Consider the following 10,590-nt stretch of genomic DNA (forward strand, 5'->3'; position numbering starts at 1 on the left):
AAAGTATGATTCTTCACTGATTCTATCCCTAATATAAACTCTTTAAATCTTATCCTGTATAAAAGTTACTTGGACAAGCTAACCATGCTAATCAGATCAACACAGGGGAAGATCTGGACAGATGAGACTGTCCATGCACCTTAAAATCACACCAATTTGGGTATGAACATACATGGCCACACAAATTTTACACACCTATACTACAGAAGCCTTTGATAACATTCACACAAAAAACTAATTGAAGAGTACACCCCTGTGTGGTACAGTGTACAACCTGCACAACCACACACAGTAGCTCTTCACCAAAGAAACAGCTGCTTTTTTTTCCTGTGTGTTAAGAGGTCCTACCCATAATTCTTCTACTCCAATTCCTAATTTCTAGCTTATTTCAGTTTAACCTAGAGATAAATAAATGTTTATAAATACTAAATATTTGGCCAATCTACATTTTTTCAAAAAGAAAATTAATCCAGAGAAGCCCACATTTGATGTTATGTAGACAAAAAGTGCAGAGTTTTCTGACCCAGGTGCCAAGGTTATAATGTGAATTAAAGAAAGGTTTCCTAAGCCCTTAGAATTAAATTCTGCTATTTAATTCATTTTTGCCAAAACCCTCCATTTTTATGCAAGTGTATATAGGCTCCCAAGAAATTCAGATCTCTTGAGATTTCTTCAAGGCCTTCTGTAGACCTTAATGTCCTTCATTAGTATTTTCTAGAGTAGCTACAACTAGAACATTTGAAATCCTATTAGTGAGGTGTTAGCAGTGCACTTGGCCTTTAAGAGGAACTTAATATTCAGCCTGATGAATGTGAATTTAGGAGCTGAATCCTCATTTCTTGCTCATACAGGGTTGAAAACCTCTCACCATTAGAGCTGTGCCCAGCCCATGTTTAAGTAGGCAAAAACTCCAACTGAAAATCTGCCTTCTCCTATTTCTCTCCCGCCTAGATTTAATTCTCTACAGCCTATCTGAGTTACAAATGAAAGTTTTAAATTCTAGGCACTGAAAGGTATTTGGACTACAGCATGCTCTTTTCCAATGCATTTCAACCAAGGAATCCCATTTAATTCCAAGCCAGTGAAATAAAAAGCTACATTGATTAAAACTCTTGAGATTCAGATCAACTTTTAAGGAGGCACTGAATCTTTTTAACATCTGCTTCCTTGCCAGCAAAGGTAATACATCTTTAAATAATTTGTAAGTGTGTTAGAGCTGCCACACAGTTATTGAGAGCTCTCCTTTGGTAAATAGGGGCTGTGGGCTTCATATTTCAGACAGCTGTCATCCATTAAATATTTTAATATTGAGGGGAATTAACTTTCATATCAATAGCAATGATGAAAAAACTTATCTTTGTAGCCAGGGCAGACGATGTCAGTGCATAACTTGTCATTTTTCTAATTCAGCTGCTTCCATTTGATTTTGAATTAGAACTAGGACCTCAGAAACTGGAGCCACGGCATCCTCACACAAAGGCTGTTTCAAATTATGTGCAGCAAGTTTTTAAGCACATTAGCAACTAGAACAAGCTGTCCTCATGCTAACTGGCCTTGCTTTGTTCTTGATGGTGGAAAATCTCGCTTTAACTGCCCTCTAATTTGTTGCAGAACGCTACTGCACCAGCAGCTGCCCTGGCACAGGATTAAACACACAAGAAAACATTATTTTTCCACACAAATTATTAGCAGTGCCAAAAGCCACAAAATCCTTTTTTGAAAAAAAATCTTTTCTTCTCATCCCCTTTTCTTTTCCCTCCCCCATAACACAGCCAGCAATGAATTACACCTCAGTGGGTTTTTTTTTTAAGAGACCCCCCCCCAACACACACTTTCAGTGTAAACATATACAGTATTCCATTCTGTTTTTGATAAAACACAAAAGATTCAAAAATGGGGCAAGGGGAAACTTTCCACCACACATATAATAAATATGTCAATGAATGAGGACTCCTGTGGGGCAGATAGAGGGAACTGTCAGGAAACCTCCTTGCCTAGTACCACATACACTTGTTCAAAAACTACAGGAGGAAATACATAAAGTAAGCCTCCCTCTGTTCTAATCTTGGTCTGATTACAACTATTTCTGTGCAGCAGTTAAACATCTTGCCAAAAGGAAGAATTGACTTGATTGCTGCTTCAGAGGGGAATTTATTAGATGTCTGCAAATAATTGTTGAGAAGACAATTGTGCCTGCCCTCATTGTCTTTCTCATTTGGTGGGCTTACCACAACTGCTTTTTTCTTTAATTACGATTGTTAGGGAATACCATGAGGACCTTTCAGGTCAATGCATACCTGTGTCCTGGGTCCAAGAAAGCCTTCAAAACAATACTTACTGTTAAATAAAAAAAAGAAGTGACCATTAACCCTTACTTCAGATGACACTGCCTTTTTCACTGTGAAAGGTAGGAACACATTAGGGGTCTAAGTATCACAGTAGACCCCTGCCATCTCCTGATCATCCCTTTTGACTGGGACAGTCTGACATCTGACAAGCAATAATGAAGTTCATCTGCTGACTTCACTGCCATGGAAAAGAGGCTCTTAGTGGAGTGCGCAATAAAGACAGCCCACAAAGGAAGTGAGATTGACCACTTACTTGGCTTTCAGGAAGTACTTACTTACACACAAGCTTGCTTTTCATTGATTCCCAGTTCCCTTTGCTCTCCTGGCAAAAAGCTGGCCCTGGAACATTCCTGAAGTTTTCTTCTCTCACTATGTAAATTCTAGGAATACAGTGGTGTCCTGGTGAGTACAAAGTTCTGCCACATACTTATTCTTTAAGGTTAAGGAACTGAAAAATAAGCATCCTAAAAATCGCCATGAGAAGAGGCCACCATGAAAATTTCCTGATTCAGGTTCAAAGCTACTCTCTGGCCTTCACATTTTCCCAAGGTGCCTCTCTCTTTAATTGTGCTGTCTTTTTGCATCCTTAATACTCACTCTCTTGATCAGTTATGTCGACTCTCAAAATGGTTGGATGCAATGATTGGAAAAAGGCATGCATTCAAAGCTGCTTTTATTAAAAATTTCATTAAGGGATTTGCAACCTTCTCCTTTGCTTGCTGTTGCAGCTTTTCTCTGAGCTGCAAGTCAGAACAGTCCACCCAGAGGCATTCACTGAAAATTCATCACACACCATCAGTGTGTGATTAAGCACACGATTCTCCGGGACCAATGGAAATAAACAACCAAGAATTCTGAGCCACCTGTTTGTACCTTAAATTCACATGGTCAAGCATAGTGTCTGAAATTTAGGACCAAATCAAAGTCTGCTAAATGTAAGTGACATCATTAAAGAGAAAAGTAATCTGTTTTACACAAATGCATTACCATTGGGATCTATTTTCTGACTTTTTAGTCAACCATGTAAACCATTTACAAAAGGAAGAAACTTGGATTTTTTTTTCAATTAATAAATGACTGTTTTAGGTCTATCAAGGCATATGTATGTTGCTTCAGAGTCTGTGTTTGCATTGCTTTGAATATATGGTCATAAAAGGCGTTAATTGTGTTTTCCTTACATATTTTTAGTATGCTGTTCACAGACTAGAGAAAGATATAAACTATTTGGTGCTAATGAAAACAAAGTCTATTCCCATTGATTTCTCCTTCTCCTCTCTATGCCCTTTCCCTCACTGCCCCTTGTAGATAATACTAAGCAGATGACCAAACACTGTAATATCAGGCATTTCTCCCCTTCCAGACACATTTTACTACATGATTCTCGGTACCAGGCTATAGAGGTTGCTGGTGCAACTTCAGCATCACCTGGGAATTTGTGGGAGAAGCAAATTCTCAGACCCCAACCTAGACCTACTGAATTATAAGTGCATACAGCACAGCAATCTGTTTCTTAAGAAGGCCTCCAAGTGATTCTTATGTTTGAGACTGTTCTCACCAGTATGCCCTCCAATATACCCCACTGACAGCCAGATGCTTTCACACTTTCCCACAACAATGCCATGCCTTCTGCTGGCCTCTGGTTTTCTCGAGTTTCCCTTTGGGGCTCCCCCTGAGGCTAGTTCTTTGAAAGTAGATCCTGTATTTCAAAAAGATCCCTTTCTCTGGGTTCTCCATCAGAATCTTTATCTTCATAGTAACCTTTTCTGACCCTAGGGAGAAAATGCTCAGTCCAAATAATTAAATGTCTAGTGGTGGAATTATGATCCTTGAATCAAGCATATGGGGAGGAGAAAATTGTATAAGGGACTCCTCAGTACCTTTCAAATCATGTCATATAAATAATCACTAAATATGGCTGTATGGGAGGCTTCAAGAATTGTGTCAGATATGGGTTTGCTAACTTTTATTGATAAGCCACTTACTTAAACTTCCTTATCAACAAAATGGGCCTCAAAATATCTTCGCTATGGAGCATTTGTGAGAAACAGGGATACTTTCCCAAAATGCATCTAGTATTGTGCCTAGCACAGAAAATATGCTCAATAAATAGAAAATCCATTAGTATAATGGAATGGGGGTGACTTTGGAGTCAAGGTGACATGAGTTGCTATCCCGGACCTGTTGTGACTCTAGGGAAATTAAAGTGCCTCTCTGAGTCACAGCTTCCTTCTCTAAGTGGAAATACTATCTATTTCTACTATGCTGTCTATTGTGCAGGATGCCTTGAGACTTAGATTAGATAATCCTATATAAATTGGGGAATAAAAATAAAATAAAAAGATGCTCACCTTCTTTTCCCCTGCCTATGAATATGAGATCAGGAGAAAAAGTGATGAAGGTAAGAACCATATATGGAAGAAAAGTGACCTGCATTAATGATCTGGTTATATTTTACTAGTTTTGTAGCATTAGACAAATTAGTTAATTACTGTGAGTTGTGGCTTCCACATTTATTGTAGTTGAACAACTACTCCAATCTTTCAAGGTATCTATTAAGGCTTAAACGCTATGATGAATGTGGGCAAAAAGATTAATATAGCAATTGGCCTAGAGTAGTCCCTCCATATTAGTGGGTTTTGTTATTATTATTATTGCCATTGTTATTATTAAATGGTGGCTATTTCTTGATGGCCCAACAGTTTTAAAACCTTATTTGCTTTCTATTAGGTTTCCAATTGAGAGAAAACTTTTTTTTGGTCCTTTTAAAATGCACATAACTCTTACTAACTTTTTTTTTTTTTTTTGCCATTCTGGATTTAGAGAGCAGTCTTATGGATTTGTTCAACATCAATCTGAGAAACATATTCAACAAGCTAACAACCACATCCCAACATATTTTCCAAGATAATGCCACTTTTTATGGCCTCTTGGGACACCGTCAATCAACTTTCCCTGTAGAGATCCTTTTATTTATTTTTTTTTTACACAGTTCATTTTTCTGTTAGTGGACCTAATTGCATGCTATAGTTAGAAGAACACTGTTTCGAACTGTAAATTCTGGACTACATGAAGGTAATTTTGGACCCAGTTTTGCACTGGTCTCCACCATTAATCGTTCAATAAATAACACTGAATTATACTGAATCTGGATAACACACAAAGCTGCTTTCTTCACTGTTTGGTCAGCTGGTTGTTAGAAAATTAGATATCAAAAACACCACTTCTCAAGTACAAACCTCTAATACTCATAAAAGTCTAATACTATAGCTAAGACATGTGTATTTTTTAAGTATGCTGCACATTCCTGAAGGACTGGTTTCTATTTTTACTTTTTATCTATTTCTTGAGATACAACTGAGATATAACATTAGTTTCAAGTATACAACATAGTGATACCATATATGTATATACTGTGAAAAGATCATTGCAATAAGTCTAGTTAACATCATCCATCATCACACACAGTTAAAATTGTTTTTTTCTTGTGATGAGAACTTTAAAGATCTACACTCTTAGCAAATTTCAAATATGCTAGATGGTATTATTAACTATAGTCACCATGCCATACATTATATCCCAGGACTTATTATTATTTAACTGGAAGTTTGTATCTTTTGACTCCCTTTACCCATTTTGCCTACCCCCAGCCCCCATCTTTTCTGTAAAACTCATAATTCGCAGCAGACTTGTCAAGGAACTTCCTCTTACCCTTCATGACACATAGAGAAACTGAAGGTCAACCACAGGACATGGTTGTGCTTGTCCCAGAACTTGTACCCACAAGTTCTCGGACAATAGACTAAACTACTCCCTTTGACCCTCTACATTTTAAAAATAAACTTTTGGAAGGGTAGGTGAACCATGAGAGACTATGGACTCTGAAAAACAATCTGAGGGTTTTGAAAGGGTGGGGGGTGGGAGATTGGGGGAGCCAGGTGGTGGGTATTAAGGAGGGCATGTATTGCACAGAGCACTGGGTGTGGTGCAAAAAACAATGAATTCTGTTATGCTGAAAAGAAATTTTAAAAAATTTTTAAAAAATAAACTTTTTTAGAAAGAAGGAAGGGAGAGAGGGAGGGAGGCCAGCTGGGAGGGAGAAAATAATAGAGAATTCCATGAGCACCAAACCATAGCCCTACCTTACTCCAGCTCCAGCTTGCCCACCCCAAGTGTACAAAATGACTCAATTCGACAAACATTTATTGAACACCCACTATGTGCTGGACCGATACCATTCTAGGCATTGATTAGAACAGAACAGGTGCTGGTTCAAACCTGAATTCTCATACCTGTCAATCATCTTTCCTCACACCCAGAATATCCTGGGGTTTGTCATCTGACACTTCTAAGTCTTTGCCAACTTGCCTCAGGTCATGAATAATCCTTAGGAACTGGCTCTTTATTGTTCCTATAGTTACCAGGTGATGATGCCATTGCCAGCCATCTGGAATTTGGGTTAGTTGGGGTTTTTTTGTTTGTTTGTTTGTTGTTGTTGGTTTTTTTTTTTTTTTGTGGGGTTTTTTTTTTTGGTCCCTGGAGTTCTTATGTTCCTAAAAGAGTAAGTGTAACTCCCAGTTCTTCCCTAAGGAATAGTGTTTTTCTCTCAGGACCCAGAATCAGACTTTCCAGTACTCTGAGTTTTTGTAAGCAGGCTCCAGTCTCCAACCAGGACATTCAATTCTGCTCCCATACCCTCATTCAGTCAGTGTACAGGCATTTTCCATCAACTCACTCATTCTAGTCTTGGTTCCCAGACTCCATGTCTCCAGTTGCTATGGGAGGTTGATAATGATTCAAGAATTAAAGTCTGAAATGAGAGCAGTCCCAGAGACTGTTCTTCACAAACAGAATAAGCGAAATGTCTAAAACTCTATTGTCTTCAGAGATCAGGCAGATAATGTAAATATATAAAGCCATCTACGTATAACACAGTAGGGAGAGATGAAGTCTGTGTAAAATGGAGAAAGCACGCAAATTCCAATTAAAAAGGGAACATTGGGCAAGCCACCAAGTCACAGCCTCTGAGGCTTCTTGAGCTTTGTAACCCCCATGCTTGGCACACTACCTGCACTTGGTAGGTGCTTAAATCAATGAATGAGTGAAAGAACAAAGAAGTGAGTGAACAAATAAACCAACATGGAAAAGCTGAAATGGAAACTAGATTATTCCTCACAATATGGGAGGTGATAAACTTCATTTATTTGAGGGGTTTTTGTTCCTGAAACTCCCTCTACCTCTGTCCCTGAGACCTTTCCAAACTTATAATAATCCTCAAATTAGTCTGTCTAAAGGATTTCACTTTTATTGGAACTTCATCATACAAAGATCAATGGGTAGATAATAAATATTAATATTGATGCTTTCCTTTAAAACAACTCAGAGTGTATAATACATTTTAATAATTCAGTATCAACTCCTCTGTTGTGTTGACAAGTCAAATGAAGGAGGAAAAGAGAAATAAATGAAAATAAGAGAGAAAAAGACATAAGCAACTACAGTCATGGGCTCACTTTATGGGTGAAGTTGTTTCGGTCCAAGTTGTCATCAGGAACCAAAGTTGCTCCTTTCACTCTTCTCTGGAAGTGTGTATGGAGGCAGATAGTGAGGATAAGCTTTGGATAATCAAGGATAAAAGAAGTATGAGTACTTCAGGCCTAGCAAATTCCCTCTTGCACTGTTGCTGCACTGAGCCTTCTGGTGGCAATCCAGGAGAGAGGGCATTATTTTGTATTCCACGTGGCCCTATAAATTCAGTGTCTGGAGATGATGACAAGTGACTTTAGAGCCAATCTTCCAATCTTCCCGGGACAGGCCAAAGTACTCACAAAAGCTGCCATAACCCATTGTACTCATGAACGTGTCCTGCCCCTCAGCTGCACCTCATTCTTTCTCTTCTTGCTCTGCTCTGGTCTTCTCTGCCTGCCTGTCACCACCTGATGCTGGGTTCCAGTGGACCAGTGTGACCAACTCCTGAACAATTTGACTTTCTCTTTGTTTACTACACATTTCCATGTTGAGGCATTGAGTTCCCAGTAACTTACCAGTGGCCTGATTCCAGGACTGTATTCATTTCCTATGGTTGCTGTAAAAAAAAAAAAATGAGCACAAACTTGGTGGCCTACAATGCCAGTAATGTATTCTCTTACAGTTCTAGAGGCCACAAGTCTAAAATTGGTATCACTGGGCCAAAATCAAGATGTTAGTAAGACCATAAGGGAAGAGGCCCTAATGGAAAAAACCACTCCTTTTTTCTTCCAACTCTGGTGACTGCTGGCATTTGTTGGCTTGTGACTACATTACTCCCACCTCCACCTCTGTAGTCACACTGCTTCCTCCTTTTCTGTCTGTAAGATCTCCCTTTACCTCTGTCCCTGTAAGGATACTTGTGATAGTATGTAGGACCCACACAGATAATCCAGGATATCTCATCTCAAGATCCTTCACTTAATCACACTTACAAAGACCTTTTTTCCAAATTAGCTAGACACTTATAGTTTTTTGGGATTAATAGGTAGATACCTTGGTGAGGTAGGGGAAGGAGGCACAGGCTTCCCCCCGCCCCCGCCCCCAGCTGATTACAAGGACAGTCTCCTATAATCTGATTCCATTAACAACTCCAACCCCTAACCAAGAGCATTGTTCCCTGGGGAGTTATAGAGTTGTTCCATTTGAACACCTGTAACTAAATGCCACAATAATTTTAGGTGGGGAAGTACATTAACCAAAGAAGTTTCCCAATTATAAAGGTCTTATTTAATGCCTGCTTCTCCTTTGTCTGCCTTTTCACAGATGCTCACATCAACAGCAGTCTATATTCTTCTCCTCACCATAACAGTCCATTATACCTTCCCTATTCCCCTTCTCCTCTCTGGCATCCAAACTGGGAATGGTGGAGGGAACATGGGGACGGTGAGAAATAGACAGTCTATGGACTCATTTCTAAATCTGGCATTGTTATCCCTCCTGAAATAAGTTTCTATCACTCCTAGCAGATCTCATGTATGTGCCTACCACCTCTTTCCATCCCAAGATTTAGACAGGGCACAAGTTAGGTTCAGATGGAGTCCCAGTGTTCTTAAAGTAAACTTCTCTCCGCTTTTCTAGAGATGAAAACGGTGGCTTCTCCACCTTCCATCCTGAGAAAGCTCTCTTGGGGAGACCAATACTGGACTCATGTTTGTTCAGGTGGCTTGATACTCACCACAAGATATTCTTTCCCAAGCAGCCTCAAAGACAACCTCTTGCTTCTGTAAAATATGTGGATTGTGTTTCTTTGAATAAAAAGGCATAGCATATTCAACTAACTTAGAGGAATTCATGTGCCTTCCACTGTGGGGAAAGTGTTACTCCAACCAGCCAAAGGATGCCACCCAAGCATAACCAGGAAAGTGGTTTCCCACTTGAATCCAAATATGATTTGGGCTCCTTTGGAGGTAGATTTATATTTTTTCAACTACAGTACTTGGGACAGAAGAAACTTCTTTTGCCAAGAAACAAAGAACATGCTCTATACCCTTTATCAGTTCTCATAAGAGTTTTCCAATTCTCCTCATGCTGTGCTGAGAAAGAAAACAAAAATTATCCATGGCTTTGTAAAAATCTGTTGCTTTTGGGAAATGTTCTTTTCTGAGCACTATGAAAATCAGTCTCTGACTAAAAAAGAGGAAAATTAAAGTGATATGTTTTTCTAATCCTAAGGTTTTAAGAAAACAATGAGACATTCATTCTGTAGAAATTGTTAAATTTGTTCAAAATCCAAAAATAGCCTTGGAAAAGCCTAGGGCCCTTTATAGATGTGCTGGGACCCATACTTTAAAGAGTTTGCTAATGAAGGACTAAAATGATCAAATCCTTTAAGTAACAGGATGAGTTTTATTTACATAGAGAATGCCTTTTGGAGGCCAAGACCACATTAGAGATGAGGCCGGCAAGCTATAAATGAGTCTAAGCATGAATATCGTTAGCTGTCTGCTACAGAAACCCCATCATCAAAAGAGCAAAGCTTGTCCCCTTTGAATTGAGGGAACAACTGTTCTTTCTGCTGATTCCACACTTGTTTCTGCACCATGACCATCAAAACAAGTAATTAATAAGCCCAGAAGTACTTGTTGCTAGGCCATCTGAGGAGCTATCGGGAAGGGGGGGGGGGAATCCTGGTTTTCAAGAGTAGATCAGAAACAAAATTTTTTTCTTTGTTCTTGGCTCTGACAAGATTGGAGATCCAGTTTCTTGGTTAATTTTT

General features: G+C 39.0%; 1 long non-coding RNA gene across 2 annotated transcripts in view; it reads right to left on the reverse strand.

The window, feature by feature from the left end:
• Positions 1-8,430, reverse strand: part of LOC116570509 — a 31,495-nt gene extending 23,065 nt beyond the window's left edge. The window contains exons 1-3 of one of the 2 annotated variants that reach the window (XR_004277456.1): positions 8,390-8,430; positions 7,859-7,960; positions 7,081-7,155 (exon numbers count right to left, since the gene is read on the reverse strand). This is a non-coding gene — a long non-coding RNA (uncharacterized LOC116570509). The remainder of the gene's footprint in view (positions 1-7,080; positions 7,156-7,858; positions 7,961-8,389) is intronic. The other variant, XR_004277457.1, reaches the window with a different exon arrangement.
• Positions 8,431-10,590: the final 2,160 nt, after the last annotated feature.

The sequence above is a fragment of the Mustela erminea genome, chromosome 12 (assembly GCF_009829155.1).
Source record: "Mustela erminea isolate mMusErm1 chromosome 12, mMusErm1.Pri, whole genome shotgun sequence".
In the NCBI taxonomy this organism is placed as follows: Eukaryota; Metazoa; Chordata; class Mammalia; order Carnivora; family Mustelidae; genus Mustela; species Mustela erminea.